This window comes from Oryctolagus cuniculus, chromosome 2 (assembly GCF_964237555.1).
Source record: "Oryctolagus cuniculus chromosome 2, mOryCun1.1, whole genome shotgun sequence".
NCBI lineage: Eukaryota > Metazoa > Chordata > Mammalia > Lagomorpha > Leporidae > Oryctolagus > Oryctolagus cuniculus.
Genome location: NC_091433.1, coordinates 97,663,184 through 97,676,857, shown reverse-complemented (window position 1 = coordinate 97,676,857; position 13,674 = coordinate 97,663,184). Strand labels below are relative to the sequence as shown.

The 13,674-nt window shown below is 46.0% G+C and overlaps 1 long non-coding RNA gene across 1 annotated transcript in view; it reads left to right on the top strand.

The window, feature by feature from the left end:
- The first annotated feature begins 3,646 nt into the window (after positions 1-3,646).
- Positions 3,647-13,674, top strand: part of LOC138848537 (uncharacterized) — a 41,867-nt gene continuing 31,839 nt past the window's right edge. The window contains exon 1 of the long non-coding RNA XR_011386413.1: positions 3,647-5,549. This is a non-coding gene — a long non-coding RNA (uncharacterized lncRNA). The remainder of the gene's footprint in view (positions 5,550-13,674) is intronic.

Sequence of the window (13,674 nt, the reverse complement as noted above, 5' to 3'; positions counted from 1 at the left end):
TAACAATTCCAAAATATTGAAATAAATAGAACTCTGTCAAACTGTTTTTATAACACCAGTATTACTATGAAACCAAAACAAAAGAAGGATACAACACAAAAAGAAAACTACAGACTGATATCCCTGATGACCATAGATGCAAAAATTCTCAAAAATATTAGCAAGCCAAAACCAATACTACATCAAGACAATACATCATGTACAGGTGAGATTCATTCCAGGGATGCAAGGATATCTCAACATTCACAAGTCAACAAAGGTAATAGATGACACCAAAACGAATGAATGAAGAACAAAAAAGCCATATGATTATATATGTGGTGGAATGAGGTTTAAAGGTCATATCAAGATGGATGCTAGGCCAGAGCCGTGGCTCAATAGGCTAATCCTCCACCTTGCAGTGCCAGCACACCGGGTTCTAGTCCCGGTCAGGGCGCCAGATTCTGTCCCGGTTGCCCCTCTTCCAGTCTAGCTCTCTGCTATGGCCCAGGAAGGCAGTGGAGGATGGCCAAAGTCCTTGGGCCCTGCACCCACATGGGAGACCAGGAGAAGCACCTGGCTCCTGGCTTTGGATCAGCATGATGCGCCAGCCACAGCTGCCATTGGGGGGTGAACCAAAGGCAGAAGGAAGACCTTTCTCTCTGTCTCTCTCTCACTCTCCACTCTGCCTGTCAAAAAAAAAAAAAAAAAAAAAAAAAAAAAAAAAAAAAGATGGCCGCTGAGTTGAAAAGGTCATGCCAAGATGGCCACTGACAACAGAAACTGCCTGGCAACCAGCCGTGATTGGATGGCTTTGGAAACCACATGACAACAGAGGAAACCACCTGACAACAGAGCCTGACTGATGGCAGGCCATGATTGGATGCTTTCAGAAACTGCCTGGCTACAAGAGCCTGACTGGCAACAGGCTGTGATTGGATGGCTTTGGAAACTGCCTGGCAACAGGCTGTGATTGGTTGGGGAATAGACCACCCCTTGACTGGATTGGCTGGTCTTGGCTATACAAGCTGTTGTAACTAACTCTGTGGGCTGCTTGCCTCAGGCCTGCTTTCACCTGACTCCTGGGGTCTGTATGGTGACTCTGCGCCTCTTGCCCCAACCACGCTCCTCCTCTCAGAAATGAATCCAGTGCAACATTGTTGAGAAATCAGCTGCAACATATATCAATAGATATATAAAAAGCATTAGTTAAGGCCGGCGCCACGGCTCACTAGGCTAATCCTCCGCCTTGCGGCGCTGGCACACCAGGTTCTAGTCCCGGTCGGGGCACCAGATTCTGTCCCAGTTGCCCCTCTTCCAGGCCAGCTCTCTGCTGTTGCCCGGGAGTGCAGTGGAGGATGGCCCAAGTCCTTGGGCCCTGCACCCCATGGGAGACCAGGAGAAGTACCTGGCTCCTGCCATCAGATCAGTGTGGTGCGCCGGCTGCAGCGCGCCGGCTGTGGCAGCCATTGGAGGGTGAACCAATGGCAAAATGAAAACCTTTCTCTCTCTCTCTCACTGTCCACTCTGCCTGTCAAAAAAAAAAAAAAGCATTAGTTAAGAATCAAAAACCTCCATGATAAAAACTTTCAATAAATAAGCTATAGAAGAAAATATACTTTATAGAACAAAGCTGGTCTATTTCACCTCTCTTATTCAATATATTATTGGAACTGTTAGCAAGAGCACTTAGAGAAGAGAAAGAAATAAAAGTCATCAAAAATGGAAAATAGAAGCTCAAGATATCCATGTTTTTCAGATTATATTATTTTTACATGTAAAACCTAAGCACTTCCCCCAAAAAGCTCCATTCCACCCTAAAAAGAATGAAATCTTATTTGCAGCAAATGAATAGAACTGGAGGACATCATGTTAAGTTAAATAAGCCAGAAACAGAAAGACACATGCTTCTCTCCATGAATGGGAGTAGCCTCATTCCAGGTTGCATGGCTTACCCATTCATTCATGTTACTGCATTTCAGCCCTGCATGTCCCCTATCTTTACCTACCTCTGAGAGTCCCCACAAAGAGTGGCTTCCCACCTGAGTGTGAGGGGAAAATGGGCAAAAATTGAGCTTCTTGGAACTATGAACTCACAAACACTCCCACAATGCTCTGTTCCCCACTCCTGGTCCCAGACATCAATAAGAAATACAAGACGTCATAGAGTAGGAGACACTGTGACCGAACCGAAACTGAAGGGCCAGGGAGGAGCAGAGCTAGGGGTTAGGAGGATCCTCCTAAGTGCAGTTACTGGGTATTCAGCCTCCAAGCCTAAACTTGGCCCTAAATGACCATATTGGCTTCCCACATCTTGCTCCCCATCCCATATCACCCGTGCCATGCCAGCTTAAGCCTTGTGTACAAATCTTCATCTCTATCTGAAGGGCTCCCTGACTCTGCATCTGACTGTAGAGTCCTCTCACCTTTTGCCTCCTCCATCCAGAATATGTCACCAATGCTGGACTGACCATTGGACAGAATGCAGCTTTCATTTCTTGAAGGTTTAGTCTGTAGACAGCACATCTTGGGCTTCTAACACTTGTGTTCCCAGGCTCATCCTCATTGGCCCTGATTTGCCAATGAAAAACCTGAGGACCTGGAAAATCAATGATGTTCCCAAAGTCACACAGACAGGAATAAAGTGGCAGGGTCTGTACTCAAATATCAGGTGCACACCTGCTGCTTCATTTGTTTAACAGGGTGCAGAGGAAAAGTATACACAGAGCTGGGTTAGACAACCACATGAGGCCACTACTTGCAAAACCAGAATCCCATATGAGCACTAGTTTGAGTCTCAGTTGCCCCAATTCCCATCCAGGCCCCTGTTAATGTGCTTGACAAAGCAGCAGAAGACACCCCAAATAGTTGGGCCCTTGCACCAACATAGGAGACATAGAAGAAGCTCCTGGCTCCTGGCTTTGGTCTGGCCCAGCCCTGGACATTGCAACTGCTTGGGGAGTGAAACAGTGGATGGAAGAATTCTCTCTGTGTCTCTCCCTCTTTCTCTCGGGTAACTTTGCCATTGAAATAAATAAATCAGAGCTATGCATTTTACAGTAAATCCACAAAACCCTAATAAGCAGGTGCTGTTATTATGCCCATTTTAAAGATGAGAAAACTTAGATGGATGAAGCAAGTTGCCCAAGGACCTCAGCTAACCAGAACTGTGCTTCTAGACATTCAGCTTGTAAACATAACTCCTAGGCTATGGGTTATTCTTGTGCCCATGGACTAGGCCAACTGATGCTGAGGAAACTCCTGATTGTTGATAACCCTCTGTTAGGCAGTGGTCATGCTGGACTCAAGACATGTGTTCCTTGTGGATGTATTGGAAGAGTGAGGAGTACATGAGCAACAACAACCCAGACCTGGCCAAGAACACACACCTTGCGGCGCCGGCACACCGGGTTCTAGTCCCAGTTGCCCCTCTTCCAGGCCAGCTCTCTGTTGTGGCCAGGGAGTGCAGTGAAGGATGGCCCAAGTCCTTGGGCCCTGCACCCCATGGGAGACCAGGATAAGTACCTGGCTCCTGTCTTCGGATCAGCGCGGTACACCGGCCGCAGCACGCCAGCAGTGGCGGCCATTGGAGGGTGAACCAACGGCAAAGGAAGACCTTTCTCTCTGTCTCTCTCTCTCACTGTCCACTCTGCCTGTAAAAAAAAAAAAAAAAAAAAAAAAAAAAAAAAAAAAAAAAAAAAAAAAAACCACACACCTCATTTGTAAGCTCTCAGCATGTCACTGTCTAGGAAGCCAGCACTACCAAGAGTCCAAGGTCAACTCTTCACCAACACACTTTAACTTAGCATAAGTGGCAGAAATTTGGAGGAGCAAGGTCCAGTCACCAATGGGCCTTACTGCAGGGAAGTAGAAGATGTTAATGGCTGCTGGTATCCTTCCTGGTCCCACCTCATCAGTGCCAGAGGGGAAACGAGTACACAGTATGTCACACTGCTAGCTAGGACACAGTGTGCTCATGCCCTGGAGGAAGATGTCTGGGCTGGCTGCTGGGGTGCATGAACTTGTGAATGTCTGAGGTGCCTGGTCACTGATCAACATGGGAACAACCATGGGGCATTCCTCTTGGGTTAACGTGGATATTTCTGCAGCTTTCAGTCTCAGCAAGTTCCTTTCCCTTTAAAGGTTGTTGGCTGTGGACCAAATTAATATAAATCAGTTTCAGGCCCCCCACTCCCAGATCTGTCCTCCTCACCCAGCTCACACTTCTCTGACATCATGCAGAGAAAATATTTATGAATTTCCAGAAAGATGCCACTGGCTCAAGAGAGGACGAAATGGCAAAAACCAATCCAAACAAAATGTACTTAACTTCCACATAAAATTCCATCCCCTTCCCACTAGTGGATTTGATCATTTTTCATTCAAGCCCTAGTGCAAAAATATGAACTGTTTAGGGAAATGAAACATCATTTTAAGAGATTCATACATATTATATCATACTTCAAAACAATAAACAATGGATCAATAAAGTTTCACTTGGAGAAAATTACAAAAAAATACAGAAAATGTTAAGACCAGCTGGGCCAAATGAGAGGAGTAGCTGGCCTGCAAAAACACATTTTCTTGTCTCCTGGACAACATGTCCTGATTTCTCCTCCTAAGTTTGCCATCAGTGATACACAGGGCAACAGTTACTAAAAATTATGAAAACACTATGTTTTTATAAATTCCCTTGGAAAATGGCTAGAATCCAGAAGACTGTGGAAGTGAGGACTAAGGCAATTTACAGAGATTTTTGGTGAGTTTAAAACCGTCAGCGTTTTAAAGTTCCAGATAGGAATCTTTCTTTCACAAAACAGTTCCCAATAGTCAGCCAGAAACCTCCCACATTTGAAAACGAAACAATGCAACAGAGGCTGAGGGCCCTGCAAATCAGCGCTGATCATTCTTGGCGACTGGGATTCCATGCGCATGCGCAGCGTCTGGCCTCCTAAAGGCTGCGATTGGGCATGCGTTTACCGGCGTTGCTTGGCAACAATCATTGTGAGCCAAGATTCAGGAAGCGCTGAGCTTTTCTGTTGGGACATGGAGGCGAAACTGGTGGCTCATCTGCAGGGCTAACCTTAGATTTCTCTGTCTGGGAAGATCGGCAGTAGTCTAGGACGTGAAAGTCTTACCTTCCCATGTAAGAAGAGGGAGTGTCTATGGATGTTGATGTCCTCTGTCGGCTGTTGAGAATGGTGAATGAGATTAAATCAGGTTCTCGGTACTGCTTCCCACCAAAGGCTCTTGGGAAGCTGCACAAAGCTGCCAACGAGGGTGAAGATGCTTGAGAGCAGCCGCTCCTGATGCTCAGAAGTGGCGGGAACTATAGAGACCAGAACCCCTTACAAACCTTGGTGGATGGGGAGAAGTGTGAGCTCAGCACCAACTGTGGCCAGCCCCTCCTGTAACCCGGAACCCTGGGCTCCCAACCCCGCAGGCTTCTCAGCACCTGAGATGGAGAAACAGCGCCTAGGCTGCCTCTCTGAGCAGCTGAAACTAAACCAAAACCTCAGCTGGTTTCCGAGCTACCTGTGATCCCCTTATAGAACACCTTCCTGACAAGGGTAAGTGATTTAACTAACACAATTACATCTGTGGAGTGGCTTATTTTAATGTACTCATTCTACTGCATATACTGTACACACTACAGAAAAATGCATCCCGAGATAAATAATTTCCATCATATATGAACTTCTGAGCCAATAATTCTTTTGGTAAAATCCAGTATCTGTTTCATATCAGTGAACATTTATGTATACGCATTCTTTAATGAGAGGCCTTATATGGGAGCATGGACAGCGAAGGTGGTTCTGTGTCAATAAGCAATTATCTATTCTCACAATGTGAGCTCTTTATGTGTTTATTCATTTTACAAAGCAAAATAATGATGGCAGGGCTTTAAAAGTTTGAGTTACCATGCTTTCATTTACTCTTGTGACAATACTTGTTGGGAATGCCTTAAAAACGTGCTATTAAAGATATGAAAGTGGGCTGCTAATTTTCACAAAATAGTCATTACTGACAGTTGAAAAGACAAATGAATGGAACATGATAGGAAATCCAGAAACACCAAAGAATATGTAAGAATTTAGAGTTGATACTGGTTATATTTCACAATATAAACTTGATGAATGATTACAAAATAATAATGAGCATAATTAGTTTTAGTTTGTTTTCTATTATAGTCCCCAGTATTTTCCCATTTCAGCTATGTCAATTCATTATAAAGGGACACGCTGTTTCCCTGGTGCTCTAAGAAGAGCGTGGTTTAGCAGTCAGTTTCCCTCCCAAGGATCCTTTAAACTGGTACCTTACACTGCAAGCAGCAGAACGAGGCTGAGGATGCACACCGGCAGCAGCAGCATCATTGCATACCTATGAGTGAACTTTACTGCCCTGCTCTGTGCTATCTTGTAGTTACAGCAGATGAAGCAGATCATCACTTCCAATATGAATAGGTACAGGACCCAGAGAATCATGGTGTAGGTGCTTGGCAGTGTACACCTCAGCGCCCACCCATGCAGTCATGTAGTGCAGCACCAGAGGGAAGCCCAAGTCACCCACCAGCAGGGGCAGCACTCTCCAATCTTGAAGACCCCTGGTTCTGCTCTACTAAGTACACCTCCACAACGGCCACGCTGCCCATGATCACCAGTGAGATCAGACACCCAGTATGCCTGTCAGAGATCAGCAGCACTGTGATTGGCACCAGGATCCTGGCCTGGACATGCACAGCCCCCACACTAGGATGGAGAAGGCTCTGGGTAGGAGGGAGAGCAATGGCATGTGGAGCACTAAGCCCATGGGGATGGCATGGGAAGGATAGGTGCTGAGCATGTCCAGTTGCCTGGAGGGCACTATTCTGGGTTGGTGAGCTTGGAACCTAGGGAAGACCAGAAGAGTCCTGGTCAGCCTGTGGGCCAGGCAACCAACTCCCATCCCCAGGTTTCTCCTGCATGTTTCCATGTCTGGTGCCTGAGGGTCATCGCGCACTCGAATCAGTACAAGAGCAGAGAGCAAGATCCACTGGAGCAATACCACCAGGGGGCGACATAGGATGACCTGAGGCACCTAGATCTTACCACCACCAGCTGGAAGGAAATGTAAAGGAGGTGGTTCCACTAAGCTGCACAAACCCCCTCCCAAGTTTGATCCTGCTGCATTCTCACTGATACTCCTCTCTGGACTGCAGATGGAGGCCCAATCCACTGGTCCGAGGGTGCCATCTTTCCGTGGGGAGACAGGTCTGCCCAGTCCACTGAGCCGGGAAGCCCAGGAGACCCCGTCCATCATCCCAGACTGGAATCAGGCTCTATGATCGAGTCCTCCTTTGCCTCCCCAACTCTGTCTTGCTGGCCCAGCTTCCTCAATATTCTGTCCAAATGGCACAGGCCTTTCCAAGTCCTGCTGCTTACACACAATGCTCCCATCTCCATTCCTGCACAAGCCCTCCTTGTCCTAACCCTCACTAACCCATTTCCAGGGCCTGCTCACACTTCCCAGTCAAGTCCCTTCCCACCACTGCAAAGAGCCCCAGCCCTGGAGCTCAGCTGACTGACCTGTTTAGACAAAGTCATGACTCTTAATGTTAGTCATAACAGTCGAGTGCTCAGTCATGGCACCTCTACTCAGCTCTGCCTCCCAGTGGTACCCTTGGCCAAACGAGGGTTCCCTACCACTCACAGCCCCAGAGTATGGAGTCCCTTGGGGGTCCCTGGGCTCCTGCTTGCAGCAACAGGCCATTTTAGTGCCCACTGGCTCGACAGTCTGGCCTGGAAACCCTCAAGGGCCCCTTCTTGCCCATCTGGGCCTCCTTTGGCTTCAATCACAGCTGGAAATTTCTTCTTTCCATCTGCTGTCTACACCACCCCTGCATCCTCCCTTTTTCCCTGATTCACTCAGAAAATCCAGGGCTGAGGTGCACTGCTGGTGGGAAAGAGCCCATCCTCAGGAATTAAGGGACTGGTGACACCCTCATCCTCAGCCCAGGCTTCTTACTAGGCTTCTTCTGGGCCCAGATCTTGGCTACTAGGAACTCACTCAAGGATCCTGGCTTCTGGTGGCTGTCCCACCCCACACCTCCAGTGGCTCCCCATAGGAACCCTTCAGTGAGCTCAAAGGAGTGGACAACTTGACGTTCAGCTGGTGGGTAGGGATACTGGTGTCCCCAGCTGTGCTGAACTGAACACAGAGGGACTCACTTGTAGCTCTGATACTGTGCAGCAGCCCTCTGGAGTCTGGCATTTCACCCACCCAGGGAATCCTGCTTACCTGCACAGGCAGCTCGCTGGGCCTGGTATCTTTCTGGCAGCCTACAATAAGGTACAGGGCTAGCTGTCCATCTTGATGCTGTTGGTCCCATGGATAGGTACAAGGCGGGTCCTCGGTCACAGTCCAAACTGGAGCAAGGGTCCTCTGGGCCTATAGGAAGCAGTTTAGCATTCCTGGATTTACTGGAAGGCATGACAAAGGGAAGATGAATGGCTTTCCATGGGAGTCATGGGTTGAGGCTTCAGGTGCCACTCTCCACGCTGTCCTCACTGAGTTCCCACCTCCTGCTGTCCCATCAATTCCTAGGGCAAGGGTTGTCCTTTGTGAGCCAGAAGAGGAGACTGAGGCTCAGAGAGGTGACATGCATGATTGCAATGCCATGATTGGTGAGCCAGCACCCTCCTATGCCTACCTACACAGAGGTCCTTCACAGGACACTGGGTCACTGCTGGTGGTGGAGTCTGCACAAGTTGCCCCAGCTGCATCCCTACTAGGTTCCTGATAGCCAGGCAAGCATGGTCACAGGGGGACAAGGTAGGCTGGCCACCGTGGTGTTGCCCCATGCACTGAAAGGCCATTCATACTTGCTCTTCCTGAGGAAGAGCCCACAGGTTCCCAAAGCTGACTTTGCCCAGGAAGGAAGCCGTATCCCAGCTCCTCTCTTGTGGGGTGGGAGTGGAGGAGAAAGACCACCACTCCCTCCAGTCTCAGAGAGAGTTCACAGGCAGACCCCTCTACCCTCAGTCAAGTATGTGCTCAGTGCCCACACAGCAGTCATGACCCACAGCCGTGAGCTGATTGACTCATGCAAAGGGGCTCTTCAGCCAGAGTGGGGCAGAGTCTTGTGATGGGGTGTTTCCTGGGATAACTGTAAGAACATCAGTCAGGAATGGGAAGACATTGGAGCAGGCAATGCAGACACACACACACAGACACACACACACACACACACACACACACACACACGGATCTTCCATTCTTCTATTGACCCCAATGGCCTGAGCCAAACCCACAATCCAAGTACTGCATTTGGTCTCCCACATGGATGGCAGAGGCCCAAGCACTTGGACCATCTTCTGCTCCTTTCCTAGATGGATTAGCAGACAGCTGGATCAAAAGTGGAGCAGCCAGGATTTGAACCAGAGCTCACAGGGAATGTCAGCATCTCAGTCAGCAGCTTAATCTGCTGCAACTGCAACTTTAGGGGATTCAATTTCATTTTGAGAAATGAAACTTCAGAATACTTTCTTTAGAGGTCTTTGTTGATGTAAAAATGTCATTTATGACTTGGTTTTCCTTTCAGACTTCAGGGTTTTGTATATTTAAAATTAAGATTTTTTATTCCATCACAAGTTTACTTTTGTTTTTTCTTTATTTTTAACTCAATATTTCATTATGTTTTTGAGGTAATATTGTAATTTATACTACTGTCAAAGGTTTAATGATGTTAATAATTAAAGAGAGCAACACATAAAATGTTAAAAAGCTACAGTCCTGTAAGAAAGGGATATAGGCCGGTGCCACGGCTCAATAGGCTAATCCTCTGCCTAGCAGCACCAGCACACTGGGTTCTAGTCCTGGGCGGGGTGCCAGATTCTGTCCCGGTTGCCCCTCTTCCAGGCCAGCTCTCTACTGTGGCCAGGGAGTGCAGTAGTCCTTGGGCCCTGCACCCCATGGGAGACCAGGATAAGTACCTGGCTCCTGCCATCAGATCAGCGTGGTGCGCCGGCCGCAGCACCCCAGCCACAGCGGCCATTGGAGGGTGAACCAACAGCAAAGGAATACCTTTCTCTCTGTCTCTCTCTCTCACTGTCCACTCTGCCTGTTAAAGAAAGGGATATAAACAATAATCAAATGAAAAGATGTTTAACTTCTTTCAAATAATGCAAATTTAAAAATAGTCACAGAATCATAAAAGTTATAGGGTCATAAAACCTAAAGCTAATTTCTCTAAGTTAACAGGGCAACAATATGGAACTATTGGAAACTATATGGAACTAATTGGAAAATGAATTTTTTAAAGTGTTGCTCCCCGTCTTCATGGAGGAACGACACAGGACCCTGCGCTGTTCTTTTGTCTGCTCACCCCCCCCTCCGGGTTTGTTGCTGGTTCTTCCCGGGTTGGCTACCGTCCCTCCACCTCCGTGGAAGGGCGGGCCCCCTGCCACTTTCCCCACTTCCGCAGGGGAGCGGCACACCGCCGGCCGGCTCTCTCGGGGGCTGCACAGGTGTTATTCGGATAGATGTTCCTGGTGCATGTTGTCTCTCTCCTCCTTTATAGTCCTCTTCCACCAATCCCAACTCTGCTACCCACATGCCGAGTACGCTGCTCTCCTGCAATCAGGAGCAGGTCCTGCTGTTTATTGGTTGAACTGGAGGCAGCTGTGTAGAAGCTGTTTCCTCCTCTCCCAGCGCCGTATTGTGGGAGAGCAGATGCATAGAATAAGTCTTAATTCCAGTAACTTAGTCTAGTCCGAGTTGCTCCCCACATTAAAGATTTATCTATTTATTTGAAGGTCAGAGTTTTACAGAGAAGGAGAGGCAGAGAGAGAGAGACAGAGATCTTTCATCTCTGGTTCACCCCCCAATTGGCCACAACAGCCAAGCCGCACCAATCTGAACTCAGGAGCCAGACACTTCTATTGGGTCTCCCACAAGGGTGCAGGGGCCCAAGGATCTGGGCCATCTTCTGCTTTCCCAGTCCATAGCAGAGAGCTGGATGGGAAGTAGAGCAGCCAGGATCTGAACCGGCACCCACATGGGATGCCAGCACTGCAGGCAACAGTCTTACCCATTATGCCACAGTGCCGGCCGCTGGGAAGTTAAATTCTAAATGCTTACCTATATTTGAGTGTTTCTGGATTATCTGTTCTTTCATTCATTTCTTTCCAATTTTGAATAAATGATTAATTTGTGGAAATCAATACCTTGTCATATCTAGAAAGACAAGACTTTTTAAAAATAAATTACAAACATCATCACAACAGTAGAAGAGCATTTGTAACTCTAAAATTTGAAAACCTTGTGGTTTTGGTCAAGGCAATAAACATAAAGTACTAACATTTTGACAAAAATAAGCCTCCTTATACATGAACACAGGGGCATCTTCTCACTGCAGTGCCCCCTCTTCAATAATGCACACATCAAGTGAGGTGTGCACTGATATAACATGGATACGGGATTTACTGAAAGAATGTTTTTAAAGACTTATTTACTTACTTTTATTTGAAGGGTTCAGAGTTACAGAGAGAGGGAGGGAGAGAGAGAAGAGAAAGACAATGAATGTGAATGCCTTCCATCCCCTGGTTCACACTCCAAACAACCGCAATGGCTAAGGCTGAGCCAGGCCAAAGCCAGAAAAGAGGAAACATTTAGGAGACAGGGCCCCAGCACTTGGGCCCTCTTCCCCTGTATCATTTGGTCACTCCTTCTCTGCTGCTCCACCTTTCAAAGAAAAATTAATAACTATTTTTTCATGCTTTGTTGTTGTTATTCTTATTAAATTATGTCAATAGCCCTATTTTAATATTATTTAAGGTGTAAATTTCATGCCATTAATATGTACAAATTTAGGAACTTAATGATAATTATAACCCTACCTCCCTCCCACCTATATTCCCATCCTTCTTCCTCCTCCCTCTACCACTCCCATTTTTTTTTTTTACAGAGACCTCTTTTCAATTAACTTTATACTCATAAGATTAACTAGACTAAGTAGAAGGATCAACAATAGTGTGAAGAAAAAAACATAAGAAGCAGAAAAGAAACAAAAAGCAATGTTCCTCAATAGTCAAGTTAGGACTGTTCAAAATCATTGCATGATAAAGTGCCAATTTCACTCCCATAGATTACCTTTTAGGTACTATACTAGTTAGCACAGTTCAGAGAGACTATATGGTATTTGTCTTTTTGGACTGGCTTATTTCACTAAGTATAATGGTTTCAAGTTGCAACCATTTTGTTTCAAATTACAGGTTTTCATTTTTTAGCAATGCATGATATTCCATACTGTGTGTGTGTGTGTGTGTGTGTGTGTGTGTGTATATATATATATATATAGCATAATTTCTTAATCCAGTATTCGGTTGATGGACATCTGGGTTGATTCCATATCTTAGCTATTATACATTGAGCTGCAATGAACATGAAGGTACAGATAACTCTTTAATACACTGATTCATTTACTTTGGGTAAATTCTCAAAAGTGGGATGGCTGGTTCATATGCTAGGTCTATATACAGCTTTTGAGGTATCTCCACACTGTCTTCCACAGTGGCTGCACCAGTTTACATTCCCTCCAAGAGTGGATTAGTGTACCATTTCCCCCACATCCTCACAGGCATTTGTTGTTTTATGATTTCTGTATGAGAGTCATTCTTTTTAAAAAAGATTTATTTGAAAGTCAGAGTTACACAGAGAGAGAAGAAGGAGAGGGAGAGGGAGAGAGAGAGGGAGAGAGAGGGGGAGAGGAAAGGGAGAGAGAGAGGGAGAGAGAGATCTTCCATCTGCTGGTTCACTCCCTAACTGGCTGCAATTGTTGGAGCTGAAGTGATCTGATCTGAAGCCAGGAGCCAAGAGATTCTTCCGGGACTCCCATACCAGTGCAGGGGCCCAAGGACTTTGGCCATCTTCTACTGCTTTCCCAGGCTTTAGCAGGAAGCTGGATCAGAAATGGAGCAAATGGGACTCGAACCAGTAACCATATGTGATGCTGGCCCTGCAGGTGACAGCTTTATCTGCTATGCCACAAAGCAGGCACCTCCATTCTCTCTTTCCACACCTTCAGGACCTCCTAATTCATATATATGGATTATTTGATAGTATCCATACATCTCAAACAGTGTTTTTATGCTTTTTAATTTCATTTGTTCTGGTATGACTGAATTATTTCCAAAGATTTGTCTTCTAGCTTGGATAGTCTTTCTTTTTGCTCTCCAAATCTGTTGTTAAGGCTTTCTACTGCATTTTATTTAATCTATTGAATTCTTCATTTCTAATATTTCATTTTGATTTCTCTTTAAAATCTCAATTTCATGTGAAAAATTTTCATTCATGTCACATATGGTATTCTTTAGCTTGTGGATTTGCTTCTGACTACTTTTGAGTAATCCTGTGACTAATTTTTTGAATTCTGTTTTCATCATTTCATCCATTTCTTGACCTTCACATTCTATATTGAAAAATTGTTGTGTTCCTCTGAAGGGCCATGATGTCTTCCTTATTCTCATTTCCTAATTTTCTACATTTATTTTTAGGCTCTTGTGGAGGTAATTGCTCTTTTTTGTTTCCTCTGATGAGTTGTATCTTTGAGCTATGCCTATGTGCATTGTCTGTACTTTCAGTGACTACCAAGAGGTGTATGACGGATGTTTCCAGGGACCTCTGTTCAGTGCTCTAGAGTAGGGTGAGTATCCAGAG